This window comes from Halichoerus grypus, chromosome 12, assembly GCF_964656455.1.
Source record: "Halichoerus grypus chromosome 12, mHalGry1.hap1.1, whole genome shotgun sequence".
NCBI classification, from domain to species: Eukaryota; Metazoa; Chordata; class Mammalia; order Carnivora; family Phocidae; genus Halichoerus; species Halichoerus grypus.
In genome coordinates, this window is record NC_135723.1 from 56,153,974 (window position 1) to 56,170,207 (window position 16,234).

At 38.7% G+C, this 16,234-nt stretch overlaps 1 long non-coding RNA gene across 1 annotated transcript in view; it reads left to right on the forward strand.

Moving 5' to 3' along the window:
* The first annotated feature begins 592 nt into the window (after window positions 1-592).
* Window positions 593-16,234, forward strand: part of LOC118538908 (uncharacterized) — a 64,299-nt gene continuing 48,657 nt past the window's right edge. Inside the window, exon 1 of the long non-coding RNA XR_004918834.2 lies at window positions 593-775. This is a non-coding gene — a long non-coding RNA (uncharacterized LOC118538908). The remainder of the gene's footprint in view (window positions 776-16,234) is intronic.

Sequence of the window (16,234 nt, forward strand, 5' to 3'; positions counted from 1 at the left end):
ATTATATTTTATGTGTGTGGGTATAGATATATAGAGATATATATGATTAAATACAACTAATTTTTTGTCTCTATCATCATTGCCTCTGGATAAAAATGTTGTCAGTCCCTGGTTTGCTGTTCACTTTAGGTTATAGGTAGGTCTACAAGTACTTTAAGTTGAAAACCCAGTTTCAGGGGGCACCTGGGTGGCTCAGTGGGTTGAGCATCTGACTCTTGATTTTAGATCATGATCTCAAGGTCGTGGGATCAAGGCCCTTTTGGACTCCGTGCTGAGCATGGAGCCTGATTCAGATTCTCTCTCTCTCTCTCTCTCTCCTCCCTCTGCCCCTCTTCTAAATCTTTAGAAACAAACATAAAATATTTAAAAGAAAAAAAAAGAAAATCCAGTTTCAACATAATGGAAAAACAAAGCCACCATCCTTTGTGATCATCAAAACTTCTCATCTGACTTTGCTTTAAATATCTTCACCTCGCTGAACTGGGATCTGGTGCTGGGAAAGGCACGTGTGGTCTCCCAGCTCTCCATCTGGAAGCACAGGATTCAGGACTTTCAGTTCTAAAACCTGAAAAATTGCAGACAAACTAGAGCTAGTGAGTCAGCCCAGCCTGCCGTGTTCCTGAGCATCTTCTCCCCGGGCTAGCTGCTGATTCCATGCCTGCCCAGAGGAAATGGGAGAAGCACTGAGGGCGAAGGAGAAATCTTCCCTGGACTGGGAGCCTGGCGAGCCGCATGCCTGCTCCATTCCCAGCCAGTGGCTAGAGCTGGCTTCCAGGTAAGGCTTCTAGCCCGACGGCCCCTCCTCCTCCCCCAGGTCCTTTCTGTTCTGCTCATGTCCTGCCGGTGCCTCCGCAGTCCTGCCGCTAGCAGGGCGCCTCCAACCTCCATCTCACTCACAAGGTGGCCCCTTGGGCAGAACCCAAATGACTTGCTGGGTCTCCCTCATAGAGTCCTGAGAAGGTAGCTGATACCATCCAATGGAACTTTCCTGGCTCTACTGCCAAGACAGTGGGCCCTCCACCCCCCTGGATTTCCACTGAGGAGACAGACCCCTGACATATAGTCACGCTCTAGGCCACAGTTTGCTTGAGGTTCCTCAGTTCCATGTCTGAGTCCCAACTGCATGGGACAAATGTAAGAGCTCCCCAAGGGCATCCCTGGAATGCCCCCTCCCTAGGCTTGGAGTTAGAAGGGGAACCTTCCCTCCTGTCCCCCGAGGGAGTGGTCGTGGGCCTCAGCACACTCACCCCAAGCAAATTCCCACCCATCAGCCTCTTTTGTATCTGCTGCCTCTCTCTGGTGGAACAGGCTCTTGTATTGGTACATTCTGTGTGTGTGTGTGTGTGTGTGTGTGCGTGTACATGTGCGTGTGCACGTGTGCCCCACTCACTTTGGGTCTGGTATCTGTTATACTGGTGCCTCCGAGGAGGAGGAGGTAGGAAAAGCCCCATTCTAACATCCTGCCCAGAATAACAAACAGCACTTTTTCAGTGGTTGCTTGTAGAGAGTGGAGCTGATGATGGGGGAAGGGATGGACATTTACTTTTCATTTTATAATCTTATATAAAGTATATATGTATGTATATGTACACATACACTCAGACACGTGTGTGTGTGTATATATATATTTATACATGTGCATATACATGTATATCTATATACACACAGAGACATATGTAACTTGCCACAAACGTGCCGCTTTTGTTAAGTAGAAAAAAAAGACACACAGATGTGATTGTGTAAGAAAAATAGGGGAGGAATAGTCTAAATTCAATAATGGCTTTCTAATTGTATTTAAGCTACATGACAACTAACCATAATTAAAATGAAAGCTTTTCTCACTCTTGCAAAAATGATTAATTAATAACCTCATTCATTATGCCTACAGAGAGCATATTCAAGTTGAAACAAATGGTAAGAAACAAAATTCACTCTGAAAACCTTTCCTCCAGGTTCTGTCTCCTTGAGCTGTTTAGTGGAGACAAGAAGATGCTTTGAAGCCTGTGGCTGTGGAGTGAACTCTTGGGTTTCCAATTTGCACTGGTGCTAGATTAAATGGAATTCTGCAGCCATCACTCTGATGTGTGGGATTGCACAGAGGCCTGCTCTGTTCTATTTCTGCAGATGTGTTTGATGAGCTGACCCCCTGTTAACGGTCTTTGGGACTGAACTGTCATGTCTCAGAGATTTGCTTCTTTCCAGCTGTCTCATCATTGCCTCATAAACTGTAAGTGAATAGTTCATTGCCAAGGCCCACACTTGAAACACTCACCTGTCAACAGCATAATTCTCCTCATACTTTTTAGTTCAACTTTCTTTCATCTGAGAAACTTGTAGAAACCTAGACCTCCTGTTGACTCTGAGTGGTCTGCAGGTGGATGGATCAGCTGAAACCAGTGAATCTGAATTGTTGGCTAGAAATGCTCCAAGTTTCTGTGGCACCCTTCAGTGTGTAGGGAAGGTTATGCCTGTGATCTCTGAGAATAACCCCAAGGAAGGAGAGCCTTCACTGGAGGTACTGAGGGGTCAAAGTGCTGTGAATAGAACCAGTGGGCCCAAAGCCTGCCAAGAGACTTCACAGTGAAATCCTGCATCTTCCAAATGCTTGCTTTGTGTCTCAGAATGGTACAAATTCCAAGAACCTAACATGAAGAATTAAAAATACTGTAGAAGTCTAGAAAGTTCCAAATTCAAACATGTATCCTATGTCATAGAATTTAAGGAATCAAGACTTTCATAGGAATTAGGAAATTCAACTATATAAGCATTATGAATGTGTGTGTGTATGTGCTTTGATCTTCAAATCCATATTTCTCACCAAGATTTATAAGGCCTGTCCCTGCTTCCCTCCTTGAGTCCCTGCTCCTCCAACCCGTAGCTCCAACTTTTACTCCATGCTCCAGCCCTTCAGACTTAATTCTATTTTTCTGGAGAATTTCTTCCAAGTCTCTGGGCTCATCTTATATGCTCTGCCTCCTGCCCTCCGCCCTCAAACTCTTTCCCTGGCCAACCTTCCATGCATCCTTTCTGTCTCATCATCCTTCCCACTTACATAGGAAGCCTCAGGGCCCTCTATCCTATCTGTGCTTTGTGAAGCTGCTCCCGCCTAGAACAGCCCTCAGCACCTTGCATCCCTGCAGTTACACACAGATGAGGGCAGAGAGCCCATCAGCCCTGCTCTGAGCTGTGCCCACAACATCTGGCCCAGCCTAACACTTGGCACTAAGTGCTCAAAGCTATTGATCAAATCATCAAAGAAAAAAGAACATGGAAAATGAATATACTTTTCTAAACTAGTAAGGTGGCTGGTGTGTGATTTTCTCCCACTTTTTCATATTATAAAATAAATGGAATAAGTAAAAAGTAATTTGAAAACAGTAGTCATACGATATTAACAAAGTGATCTTCATTTTTCTTACTCCTTTTAAGTTTTGTCCATATATCTGTTTTACATAGTTGTTCTGTTTTTCATTATTATTATTTAAAATAAGAGTATATAAACAAATTGTATTTTTCTACATAGTTTTTCATACTTATAGTTTTCTTGGTTGTATAATGTATTGAGTTGGGTTGATACATTATACTTTCTCTAACCATGCTCTTAATTTTGTGATTGTATCAGGTATAGTGAATTCTCAGTGAGGTATAGGCATGAACATTTTCCTGTTTTCTTCCAATCATCACCTCCCTTTCCTGTCCTTCAGTGACACTTTGGGATGACCCCACAGGTTTAGAGTCATTTCTTTTTTTTTTTAAAGGTTTTATTTATTTATTTGACAGAGAGAGACAAAACAAGAGAGGGAACACAAGCAGGGGGAGTGGGAGAGGGAGAAGCAGGCTTCCCTCTGAGCTGGGAGCCCGATGCGGGGCTCGATCCCAGGACCCTGGGACCATGACCTGAGCTGAAGGCAGACGCTTAACAACTGAGCTACCCAAGGCGCCCCTAGAATCATTTCTCATTTTTTTTTTCAATCGAAGTAGAACTAATGTAACAGTGTTATATTAGTTTCAGGTGTACAATGCAATGAGTCAACAATTCCGTACATTATTCAGTACTCATCTCGGTAAGTATACTCTTAATCTCCTTTATCCATTTCACCCACCCCCACTCCTCTGGCAATCACCAGTTTATTCTCCATATTTAAGAGTCTGGGTTTTTTTTTGTTTGACTCTGTTTGTTTATTTGTTTTGTTTCTTAAATTCCACATGAGTGAAATCATACAGTATTTGTCTTCCTCTGTCTGACTTACTTCACTTAGCATTATATCCTCTCTAGGTCCATCCATGTTGTTGCCAATGGCAAGATCTCATTCTTTTTCATGGCTGAATAATATTCCATTGTATTTATACACCACATCTTCTTTATCCATTCATCTGTCTGTGGACACTTAGGTTGCTTCCATATCTTGGCTATTGTAAATAATGCTGCAGTAAACATAAGGGTACATATATCTTTTTGAATTGGTGTTTTTGTTTTCTTTGCATAAATACCCAGAAGTGGAATTACTGGACCATGTGGTAGTTCTATTTTTAATTTTTTGGAGAACCTCCATACTGTTTTCCACAGTGGCTCCTACACTTTGCGTTCCCATTAACAGTGCACAAGGGTTCCTTTTTCTCCACATTCTCATCAGCACTTGTTATTTCTTGTCTTCTTGATTCTAGTCATTCTGACAGGTATAAGGTGATATCTCATTGTGGTTTTGATTTGCATTTCCCTGACGATAAGTGATGTTGAGCATCTTTTCATGTATCTGTTGGCCATTTGTATGTCTTTAGAAAAATGTCTATTCAAATCATCTGTCTGTTTTTTAGTTGTGTTTTTTGTGTTCTGGGGGTATTGCATTATATAAGTTCTTTATATATTTCAGATATTAACCCCTTGCCAGAGATATCATTTGCAAATATCTTTTCCCATTTAGTAGGTTGTATTTTTTTTTATGGTTTCCTTTGCTTTGCAAAAGCTTTTTTTTTTTTTTAATGTAGTCCCAATAGTTTGATTTTGCTCTTATTTCCCTTGCCTAAGGATACATATCTAGAAAAATGTTGCTATGGCCAGTGTCAAAAATTACTGCCTATGTTTTTTTCCAGGAGTTTTATGGTTGGCTCAGTTGGTTAGGCATCTGCCTTTGACTCAGGTCATGATCTTGGAGTCCTGGGCTTGAGCTCTGTGTCAGGCTCCCTGCTTAGCAGGGAGTCTGCTTGTCTGCTTCTCCTTCTCCCTTTGTCCCTCCCTTGTGCCCCCCACATCCCCACTTGTGTGAGTGTGCTCTCTCTCTATCTCTCAAATAAAAAAATAAAATCTTTAAAAAAATGTTAGGGAAAACTACTGCCTGTTTTTCTTCTTCAACATTTACTTACAATATTGTAAATAATGCTGTGTGAACATCATCATGTATATAGGTTTCTTCCTTCTGATGTTTCCTTAAGATAAATTTCTAGGAGTTGGATAACCATTTTTATAGCTCCCCATACATATTGGTATATTGGTCTTCCTTTTTTTCTTTTTAAAGATCTTATTTATTTATTTGAGAGAGAGAGAGAGCAGGAGAGCAGGAGCGGTGGGGAGGGGCAGAGGGGGAAGGAGAAACAGACTCCCCACTGAGCAGGGAGCCCGATGTGGGGCTTGATCCCAGGACCGTGGAATCATGACCTGAGCTGAAAGCAGACATTTAACCAACTGAGCCACCCAGGCGCCTGGTATATTGCCTTTTCAAAGAATTTTTTTTCCAAAAAATTCCAGTGTAGCAGCAAGTATGAAAATACTAGTTTAATAGCAGCCTTAAACTTGAGTGTTATTTTTAAAAAATGTTCCTAGATGTAAAATAGTACATTAATTTTTATTTCTTAGATTAATATCAAGGATAACATATGTGCGTATGTTTGGCCAATTTGTATTTCCTCTTATGAGAACTGCCTGTTCTTATTCTTTATTTACCTACTGGGGTTTTGATGTTCTTTTATTTTGCTTTTTATAGATGTTGTCATAAAGTGTTTGTGAAATAAAACATTTTTTTTTTAACCAAAAGCAGTGTTTATTTCTATAGTTAGACTGAGAACAAACTGAGTAGGCTAATTGAGACCTGAGTGTAGGTTGTGGAGGTCTGTCAACTGCCTTCCCTGGTTTCTGGAATAAGGGTACACCCTATGTATAGGCAAATTCACTTGATTTTTCCAGGCAACTCTGTCTGCCATAGTCACACAGTTTCCTTGAGTATTAATACTTTTTCTAAGTTTTCTGAAGCTAATCTCTTTTTTAAAAAGATTTTATTTATTTATTTGACAGAGTGAGACAGAGGGAAAGAGAGAGAACACACAAGCAGGGGGAGCAGCAGGTAGAGGGAGAGGGAGGGAGAAGCAGGCTTCCCACTGAGCAGAGAGCCCAACATGGGGCTCTATCCCAGGACCCTGGGATCATGACCTGAGCCAAAGGCAGATGCTTAATCGACTGAGCCACCCGGGCACCCTGAAGCTAATCTATTTAGAGCTGTATGTTTCCTTTTAGGACAGCAATTTTAAATTGGGAGAGAGGTTAATATAGGAATTGGGAGGGGGTGGTGGTGGCAAATGTAATTTAAAAAAATCTATGGTAAAAATTCAACTTCCCTGTCAAGGCAGTCCTGAAGTTTTCTTTATAGAATTTTGAAATTTCAAATAGTGTAAAAGATTTATGTACACAAATAGTGTACCTAAGATTTTTCTACATATCAAAACAGAGTAGAGTCTATAAAAGATTGAGTAACTCTGATCTATACTTCTTTTCAAGATGGTGGTATGAGTTCATGTTTTAAACTGCTCCACAAAAATGATACATTTAAACATACACACACTCTCTCTCTCTCTCTCCAGACATATTCCATGCTCAAAAACAAGCTATCTATGTAGACAAAAATCAAAATGGAAGCATCCATAAATCTTTTACATTATTTGAAATTTCAAGGAGTTGAAGTGACAGACAAATAGATTCTGAATCTAGAAATACTCAGCATTGGCCAGAACTTGGGTCTCTGTGGGGTAGATAGGACCAAGAGCACCCCATGTGCAGACGGATGACAGTCCCACAGAGTGACAACAGGGGCAGGATGGGGTTTTTCACCCTTGAAAGGATTATTGACTGAGCTATAGCTTCTATATATTTAATTTAATACTGATAATTTAAAAGATTTTTGTTTAAAAGAGTAAATATAATTAAAGCTGTGAAGCTGTGGTGACTAGAAGAGGCAGAGAAGGCAGTGAAGACTGACTCTATGCCAGGACATCTGCTGATTCAATGGCTAAATCTGTGATATTGCCCCAGAATGGAAGCCCTCAGCTGCTTGCATAGGGCCTGTTCTCAGGCATAAGTCCCAGAAGTTGGGTGGGAGCCCTGTAAAACCACTGGAAATAAGAGAGTGAATGGTGAGAGAAGACAATATGCTACGTTTTTCATGAAAATAACAAAGCACATAAAACCTGCTCTTAAAAAGCTGCTCAATGAATAAAAAATTGGGAGAAGAATTATTGAAGAAACAAAAGTAATTAAACAGTCCCAAAATGACTTTAAAATAAGTATGTTTATATTACTCAGAAATAAAGGAAGGAATAACAATCATAAAAGTTTTATGAAATAAAAATTTGCAGTAATGAATCGACAAATGGATATGACAAAACTCATTAAAAAAAAACAGAAATAAAAAAATACATTAATTGAGATTAAAAATTCCATAAGTGGAGTAAATTCTAGATTGGTAACAAAGAGAATTACTGACTTTGAAAATAGTACTGAGGAATTTACCTAGAAAGAGCAGAGAAATAGAAATAAATATTAAAGAAACGTTAAGTGAAATAGAAGATGAATCGTGAGACACCACATTGTTCCCCCCAACCCCAAATACATCTTTATTGAAGGTAAATCTTTATTGAACTACTAAAGGATGTATTTCATAGAGAAAAAAAGGAAACCCAGAATAAAGAAATGGGATGCCATAAACAATAATGAGCAAAGTAGGAGATAAAAATATATTGATAAATCAAATTAAATACTGACAATTTAAGAATAACATTTTCATTTGTTTAAAAGATTGTTGGAAATAAAATTTAAACAGTAAATACAGAGAGGATGAAAAGGATAGGTTACAAAGATCATCACCTTGTTTAGAAAGATGGAGGAGATATTGAATTACTTTAGACTTTTAAAGTTAATACATTGTTTAATATTTGTTAAAATAATTACTAAAATAAAATAAATGTGTACATTATAAACCATTAGAGAAGGAAAAAGAGGACAAAGACAATTTTATCAATCCAAGAGAAGGAATAAAAGGAAAAAAAGGGGGGGAAGAAGATGATACACTGAAGATACAGCCCAAAGAATAGAAATTAATCCAGATATATAAATGATCATAATAATTGTTAATAGATTGAACTCAAGCTTTCTAAAGAAAAAGACAGTAAGATTTTATTAAAACAAACAAGTGCTGTTTATAAAACACGACTAAAACAAAACTACATAACAATTGAAAAACTACAAAACAATTGAGTATAAAAAATAGAGAAAGATATAACAGGCAAATAAATACTAACAAATATTGGTTTAGTAATATTAATACCAAACAGAGTAACATTAAAGACAAAAGCATGAATAGTGATAAAAAAGCACGGTTTACAATGGCAAAAGAACAATTTCCAACAAGCTGTGATATAAAGCTGTGAATTTTATGAGCCTAACAACAAAACTTCAATATATAAAGAAAAATGGACAGATTTTAAAAAATATGGACAAATTCATAATTATAGAGGGAAATTTAAATACGATGGCATCAGAAATAAAGCAAGCAAACAAAAAACATTTAGTAAGATTATATGACTTAAACATAATTTAAAAACTTCACTGATAAAAATTTAAAACTTTGAAGTAACATTCCTTCCAATCATATATGAAACATTTACAAGTTTATTGAAATAAGTCTCAGTGAATTTAAAAGGGTATGTCATAGAAAGTATGTTTCCTGACCACGATGGAAATAAATTAGAAATTAATAATAGAAAAATCTCTGAAAAACCCCCAAATATTTGGAAACAAAATAGTACACATTTAAATAAGTTATGAATCAAGGAAGAAATCTAAAGGGAAATTAGAAACTATTTTAAACTGAATGAAAATGAAAATACAATATATCAAATTTGTAGGATAACAGTAAAGTCATAACAAGTGAAATCAAGTCAATTCTTGTAGGAGAATTTGTAGCACTAAACATCTTTATCAGAAAAGAAGAAAGGTCTCAAATTTATGAGATCAACTTCAATCTTTAGCAATTCGAAAAGAACAGATTAGATCTAAAGTAAGTAGAAGAAAGGAAACAATAAAGAGTAGGGAAAAAGTCAATAAAATGGAAAACAAAATAGCAATGAAACTGAAAGCAAATTCATTGAAAAGATCAAGAAAATGGATAACTCTAGTTATACTAATCAGGGAGGGAAGACACAGATTACTAATATTGGGAATAAAAAAGTTGACATGTCTCCAGATTCTACAGGTATTAAAAGGATAATATGGGAATATTAGGAACAATTTTATGACAATTAATTTGATTGGATAACATGAAATTTTTATCCAATAATGAAATAGATAAATTCCATAAAAGACTCAAACTAGCAAAGTTTTCTCAAGAAGAAATAGACAACTGAGGGAAGATGGCAGAGTAGGAGGACTCTAAGCTCACCTTGTTCCATAAATACAACTAAATAACAGCCTCATCAGCATAAATAACCCAGAAAACGACTAGAAGATGGACAGAACACACTCTCTACAGCTAAATGTAGAGAAGAGACCACATGGAAAAGGGCAGGAAGGGCAGAGACAGAGTTGGGAGCTAAACAGGCCCATCAGATTGTCTGCAGGAGGAAGGGACGCTTCAGGCACAGAGAGGAGAGAGAAACAGATCCTCACACCAGAGAGCCTGCACAGGGAAGATGAATTGTCATAATATTTGGCTTTGAAAACCAGAGGGGCTGAATTTCACCAGTTCTTACAATCAGTGGAATTTAAAACCTGGAACTTTAAAAATCAGCAGGCTAGTGGGAGAGCCTGGAGGGCAAGAGGAAACTGAGTCCCCACCCTTAAAGAGGTAGCACAACAAATAGCCCTGTGGAGGTACAGCATAGAAACAGTAGTTTGAAAAATGCCTGGGGTACATGGGAGGGAGATTCGTTTACTAATCTCAGAATGTGTGCCAGAGGGGCAGGGATCTTTGGGAGACTTCTCCAGGAACAAAGGGCTGGCAGGCACTGTTTCCCCCCTCTCCCACCCACAGCATAGACACATGGACACCTGTTGGAAACAGTGCCATGTCAACAGTTGCTTCCTAACTTGCTAACAGTGTACTCTGCCCACACATTCTACTATGGACATACTCCCTCCAGCCAGGCCTCAGCTCTAGGTCTCCTCCCACAGCTAACCTGCCCAAACCTTGCTAATACATGTATGTGCCCCAATGTGCTTCTGTGTATCCACCCCCTCCAACCAGCCTGCTTTGGTCCCTGGCAGCTACAGGTCCCTTCACACTGGCTTGGACCTTGCTGGCGCTGCACACCCCGCCACTGTTTTCTCCTGCAGTTTGGTGCTATTGTATCTCTAACAAACACCTGGTCTCACTCAACTTGAGCTCAGAGCAGCCCCAGATTGGTCCACTAATGGAATAGAAATCAAACACTTCCCCCAACAGGCAAAGAGATCCATTGCAGACAATTGGACTGAAATAGATAAACTGAATAGCCTATATCTATTAAGGAAATTGAATTTGTAGTTAAAAACTTTCCACAAAGAGGGGCACCTGGGTGGCTCAGTCATTAAGTGTCTGCCTTCGGCTCAGGTCATGATCCCAGGATCCTGGGATCGAGCCCCACATCAGTCTCCTTGCTCAGCAGGGAGCCTGCTTCTCCCTCTCCCACTCCCCTTGCTTGTGTTCCTGCTCTCGTATCTCTCTCTGTCAAATAAATAAAATCTTTAAAAAAAAAAAAAAAAAAAAACTTTCCACAAAGAAAACCTTAGTCCCCGATGGCTTTACTGGTGAATTCTGCCAAATATTTCTATTAAAATATGAACAGCGTTTTTCACAGAGCTGGAACAGAGAATCCTCAAATTTGTATGGAACCCAAAAAGACTTCAAATAGCCAAAGCAACCTTGAAAATGAAGAACAAAACTGAAGGTTTTAGAATTCCAGATTTCAAGATATACTACAAAGCTGTAGCAATCATAATAATATGGTACTGGCACAAAAATAGACACATAGATCATGGGACAGAATAGAGAGCCCAGAAGTCAACAAATGATTATATGGTCAATTAACCTTTGACAAAGGAGGCAAGAAGATGCAGTGGGAAAAAGTCTCTTCAACAAATGGTGTTGGGAAAATTGGTCAGCTACATGTAAAAAATATGAAACTGGACTACTTCTTGACACCAGACAAAAAATAAACTCAAAATGGATTAAGGACCTACATGTGAAACCTGAAACTATAAAAATCGTAGGAGAGCGCACAGGCAGTAATGTTTCTGACAATGGCCATAGCAACATTTTTCTAGATATGTCTCCTGGCAAGGGAAATAAAAGCAAAATTAAACTCTTGGGATTACATCAAAATAAGAAGCTTCTGAATAGTGAAGAAAAGAAGCAACAAAACTAAAGGACAGCCTCGTGAATGGGAGAAGATATTTACAAATGACATATCTGATAAAGGATTAGTATGTAATATATATAAAGAACTTCTACAACTCAACACCCAAAAAATGAATGATCCATTTCAAAATGAGCAGAAGACATGAACAGACATTTCTCCAAAGAAGACATACAGATGGCCAACAGACACATGAAATGATGCTCAACATCACTTATCATCAGAGCAATACCAATCAAAACCACAATGAGATATCACCTTGCACCTGTCAGAATGACTAAAAAACATGAGAAACAAGAAGTGTTGGTCAGGATGTGGAGAAAAAGAAACTCTTGTGCACTGTTGGTAGGACCACAAACTGGTGCAGCCACTATGGAAAACAGTATGCAGGTTCCTCAAAAAATTAAAAATAGAACTACCATATGATCCAGTAATTGCACTACTGGGTATTTACCCAAAGAAAACAAGAACACTAATTTGAAAAGATACATGTACCCCCGATGTTTATTGCAGCATTATTTGCAATAGCCAAATTATGGAAGCAGCCCAAGTGTCCGCTGATAGATGAATGGATAAAGAAGGTGTGGCATAGATGTAGTATAGAAAATAGATAGATAGTAGATAGATGATAGATAGATGATAGATAGATAGATAGATAGATAGACAGACAGACAGGCAGGCAGACATACAGTGGAATATTATTCATCCATAAAAAAGAATGCAATCTTGCCATTTGCAACAATGTGGATGGAGCTACAAAGTATAATGCTAAGTGAAATAATCAGAGAAAGACAAACCATATGATTTCACTCATATGTGGAATTTAAGAAACAAAACAAACAAAATAAAAAACAGAGAAACCAAGAACACTCTTTTTTAATTTTATTTTATTATGTTATGTTAATCACCATACATTACATCATTAGTTTTTGATGTAGTGTTCCATGATTCATTGTTTGCGTATAACACCCAGTGCTCCACTCAATACATGCCCTCTTTAATACCCATCACCTGGCTAACCCATCCCCCCACACCCCTCCCCTCTAGAACCCTCAGTTTGTTTCTCAGAGTCCATAGTCTCTCATGGTTCGTCTCCCCCTCTGATTTGCCCCCCTTCATTTTTCCCTTCCTACTTTCTTCTTCTTCTTCTTCTTCTTCTTCTTCTTCTTCTTCTTCTTCTTCTTCTTCTAAAAATATAATGTATTATTTGTTTCAGAGGTACAGGTCTGTGATTCAACAGTCTTGCACAATTCACAGCGCTCACCATAGCACATACCCTCCCCAATGTCTATCACCCAGCCACCTCATCCCTCCCACCCTCCACCACTCCAGCAACCCTCAGTTTGTTTCCTGAGATTAAGAATTCCTCATATCAGTGAGATCATATGATACATGTCTTTCTCTGATTGACTTATTTTGCTCAGCCTAATATCCTCCAGTTCCATCCACATCGTTGCAAATGGTAAGATTTCATTCCTTTTGATGGCTGCATAATATTCCATTGTATGTATGTGTGTATACACACACATACACACACACACACACACACACACCACATCTTCTTTACCCATTCATCTGTTGATGGACATCTTGGCTCTTTCCATAGTTTAGCTATTGTGGACGTTGCTGCTATAAACATTGGGGTGCAGGTACCCCTTCGGATCACTACATTTGTATCTTTGGAGTAAATACCCAGTAGTGCAATTGCTGGGTCATAGGGTAGCTCTATTTTCAACTTTTTGAGGAACCTCCATACTGTTTCCCAGAGTGGCTGCACCAGCTTGCATTCCCACCAACAGTGTAGGAGGGTTCCCCTTTCTCCACATCCCTGCCAACATCTGTCGTTTCCTGACTTGTTAATTTTAGCCATTCTGACTGGTGTGAGGTGGTATCTCATTGAGGTTTTGATTTGGATTTCCCTGATGCTGAGCGATGTTGAGCACTTTTTCATGTGTCTGTTGGCCATTTGGATGTCTTCTTTGGAAAAATTTTTGGATTATTTGTTCTTTGGGTGTTGAGTTTGATAAGTTCTTTATAGATTTTGGATACTAGGCCTTTATCTGATATGTCATTTGCAAATATCTTCTCCCATTCTGTTGGTTGTCTTTTGGTTTTGTTGACTGTTTCTTTTGCTGTGCAAAAGCTTTTTATCTTGATGAAGTCCCAGTAGTTCATTTTTGCCCTTGCTTCCCTTGCCTTTGGCGATGTTTCTAGGAAGAAGTTGCTGCGGCTGAGGTCGAAGAGGTTGCTGCCTGTGTTCTCCTTTAGGATTTTGATGGACTCCTGTCTCACATTGAGGTCTTTCAACCATTTTGAGTCTATTTTTGTGTGTGGTGTAAGAAAATGGTCCAGTTTCATTTTTCTGCATGTGGCTGTCCAATTTTCCCAACACCATTTGTTGAAGAGACTGTCTTTTTTCCATTGGACATTCTTTCCTGCTTTGTCGAAGATTAATTGACCATAGAGTTGAGGGTCCATTTCTGGGCTCTCTATTCTGTTCCATTGATCTATGTGTCTGTTTTTGTGCCAGTACCATACTGTCTTGATGATGACAGCTTTGTAATAGAGCTTGAAGTCTGGAATTGTGATGCCACCAGCTTTGCTTTTCTTTTTCAACATTCCTCTGGCTATTCGGGGTCTTTTCTGGTTCCATACAAATTTTAGGATTATTTGTTCCATTTCTTTGAAAAAAGTGGATGGTATTTTGATGGGGATTGCATTGAATGTGTAAATTGCTCTAGGTAGCATTGACATCTTCACAATATTTGTTCTTCCAGTCCATGAGCATGGAAAGTTTTTCCATTTCTTTGTGTCTTCCTCAATTTCTTTCATGAGTATTTTATAGTTTTCTGAGTACAGATCCTTTGCCTCTTTGGTTAGATTTATTCCTAGGTATCTTATGGTTTTGGGTGCAATTGTAAATGGGATCGACTCCTTAATTTCTCTTTCTTCTGTCTTGTTGTTGGTGTGTAGGAATGCCACTGATTTCTGTGCATTGATTTTATATCCTGCCACTTTACTGAATTCCTGGGTGAGTTCTAGCAGTTTTGGGGTGGAGTCTTTGGGTTTTCCACATAAAGTATCATATCATCTGTGAAGAGTGACACTTTGACTTCTTCTTTGCCAATTTGGATGCCTTTGATTTCTTTTTGTTGTCTGATTGCTGTGGCTAGGACTTCTAATACTATGTTGAATAGCAGTGGTGCTAGTGGACATCCCTGCCATGTTCCTGACCTTAGGGCGAAAGCTCTCAGTTTTTCCCCATTGAGAATGATATTCACTGTGAGTTTTTCATAGATGGCTTTTATGATATTGAGGTATGTACACTCTCTCCCTATACTCTGAAGAGTTTTGATCAAGAGAGGATGCTGTACTTTGTCAAATGCTTTTTCTGCATCTATTGAGAGGATCATATGGTTCTTGTTCTTTCTTTTATTAATGTATCACATTGATTGATTTGTGGATGTTGAACCAACCTTGCAGCCCAGGGATAAATCCCACTTGGTCGTGGTGAATAATCCTTTTAATGTACTGTTGGATCCTATTGGCTAGTATTTTGGTGAGAATTTTTGCATCCATGTTCATCAGGGACTTTGGTCTGTAATTCTCCTTTTTGATGGGGTCTTTGTCTGGTTTTGGGATCAAGGTAATGGTGGCCTCATAAAACGAGTTTGGAAGTTTTCCTTCCATTTCTGTTTTTTGGAACAGTTTCAGAAGAATAGGTATTAATTCTTCTTTAAATGTTTGGTAGAATTCCCCTGGGAAGCCATCTGGCCCTGGGCTCTTGTTTGTTGGGAGATTTTTGATGACTGCTTCAATTTCCTTAGTGGTTATAGGTCTGTTCAGGTTTTCTTTCTTCCGGGTTCAGTTTTGGTAGTTGATACATCTCTAGGAATGCATCCATTTCTTCCAGATTATCTAATTTGCTGGCATAGAGTTGCTCATAATATGTTCTTATAATTGTCTGTATTTCTTTGGTGTTGGTTGTGATCTCTCTTTCATTCATGATTTTATTTATTTGGGTCCTTTCTCTTTTCTTTTTGATAAGTCTGGCCAGGGGTTTATCAATCTTGTTAATTCTTTCAAAGAACCAGCTCCTAGTTTCATTGATCTGTTCTGTTCTTTTGGTTTCTATTTCATTGATTTCTGCTCTGATCTTTATTATTTCTCTTCTCCTGTTGGGTTTAGGCTTTATTTTCTGTTCTTTCTCCAGCTCCTTTAGGTGTAGGGTTAGGTTTTGTATTTGAGACCTTTCTTGTTTCTTGAGAAAGGCTTGTTGTGCTATATACTTCCCTCTTAGGACCGCCTTTGCTGCATCCCAAAGGTTTTGAACAGTTGTGTTTTCATTTTCATTTGTTTCCATGGATTTTTTAAATTCTTCTTTAATTTCCTGGTTGACCCATTCATTCTTTTTTTTTTATTATGTTATGTTAATCACCATACATTACATCATTAGTTTTTGATGTAGTGTTCCATGATTCATTGTTTGCGTATAACACCCAGTGCTCCATGCAGAACGTGCCTTCTTTAATGCCCATCATCAGGCTAACCCATCCCCCTACCCCCTTCCGTCTAGAAC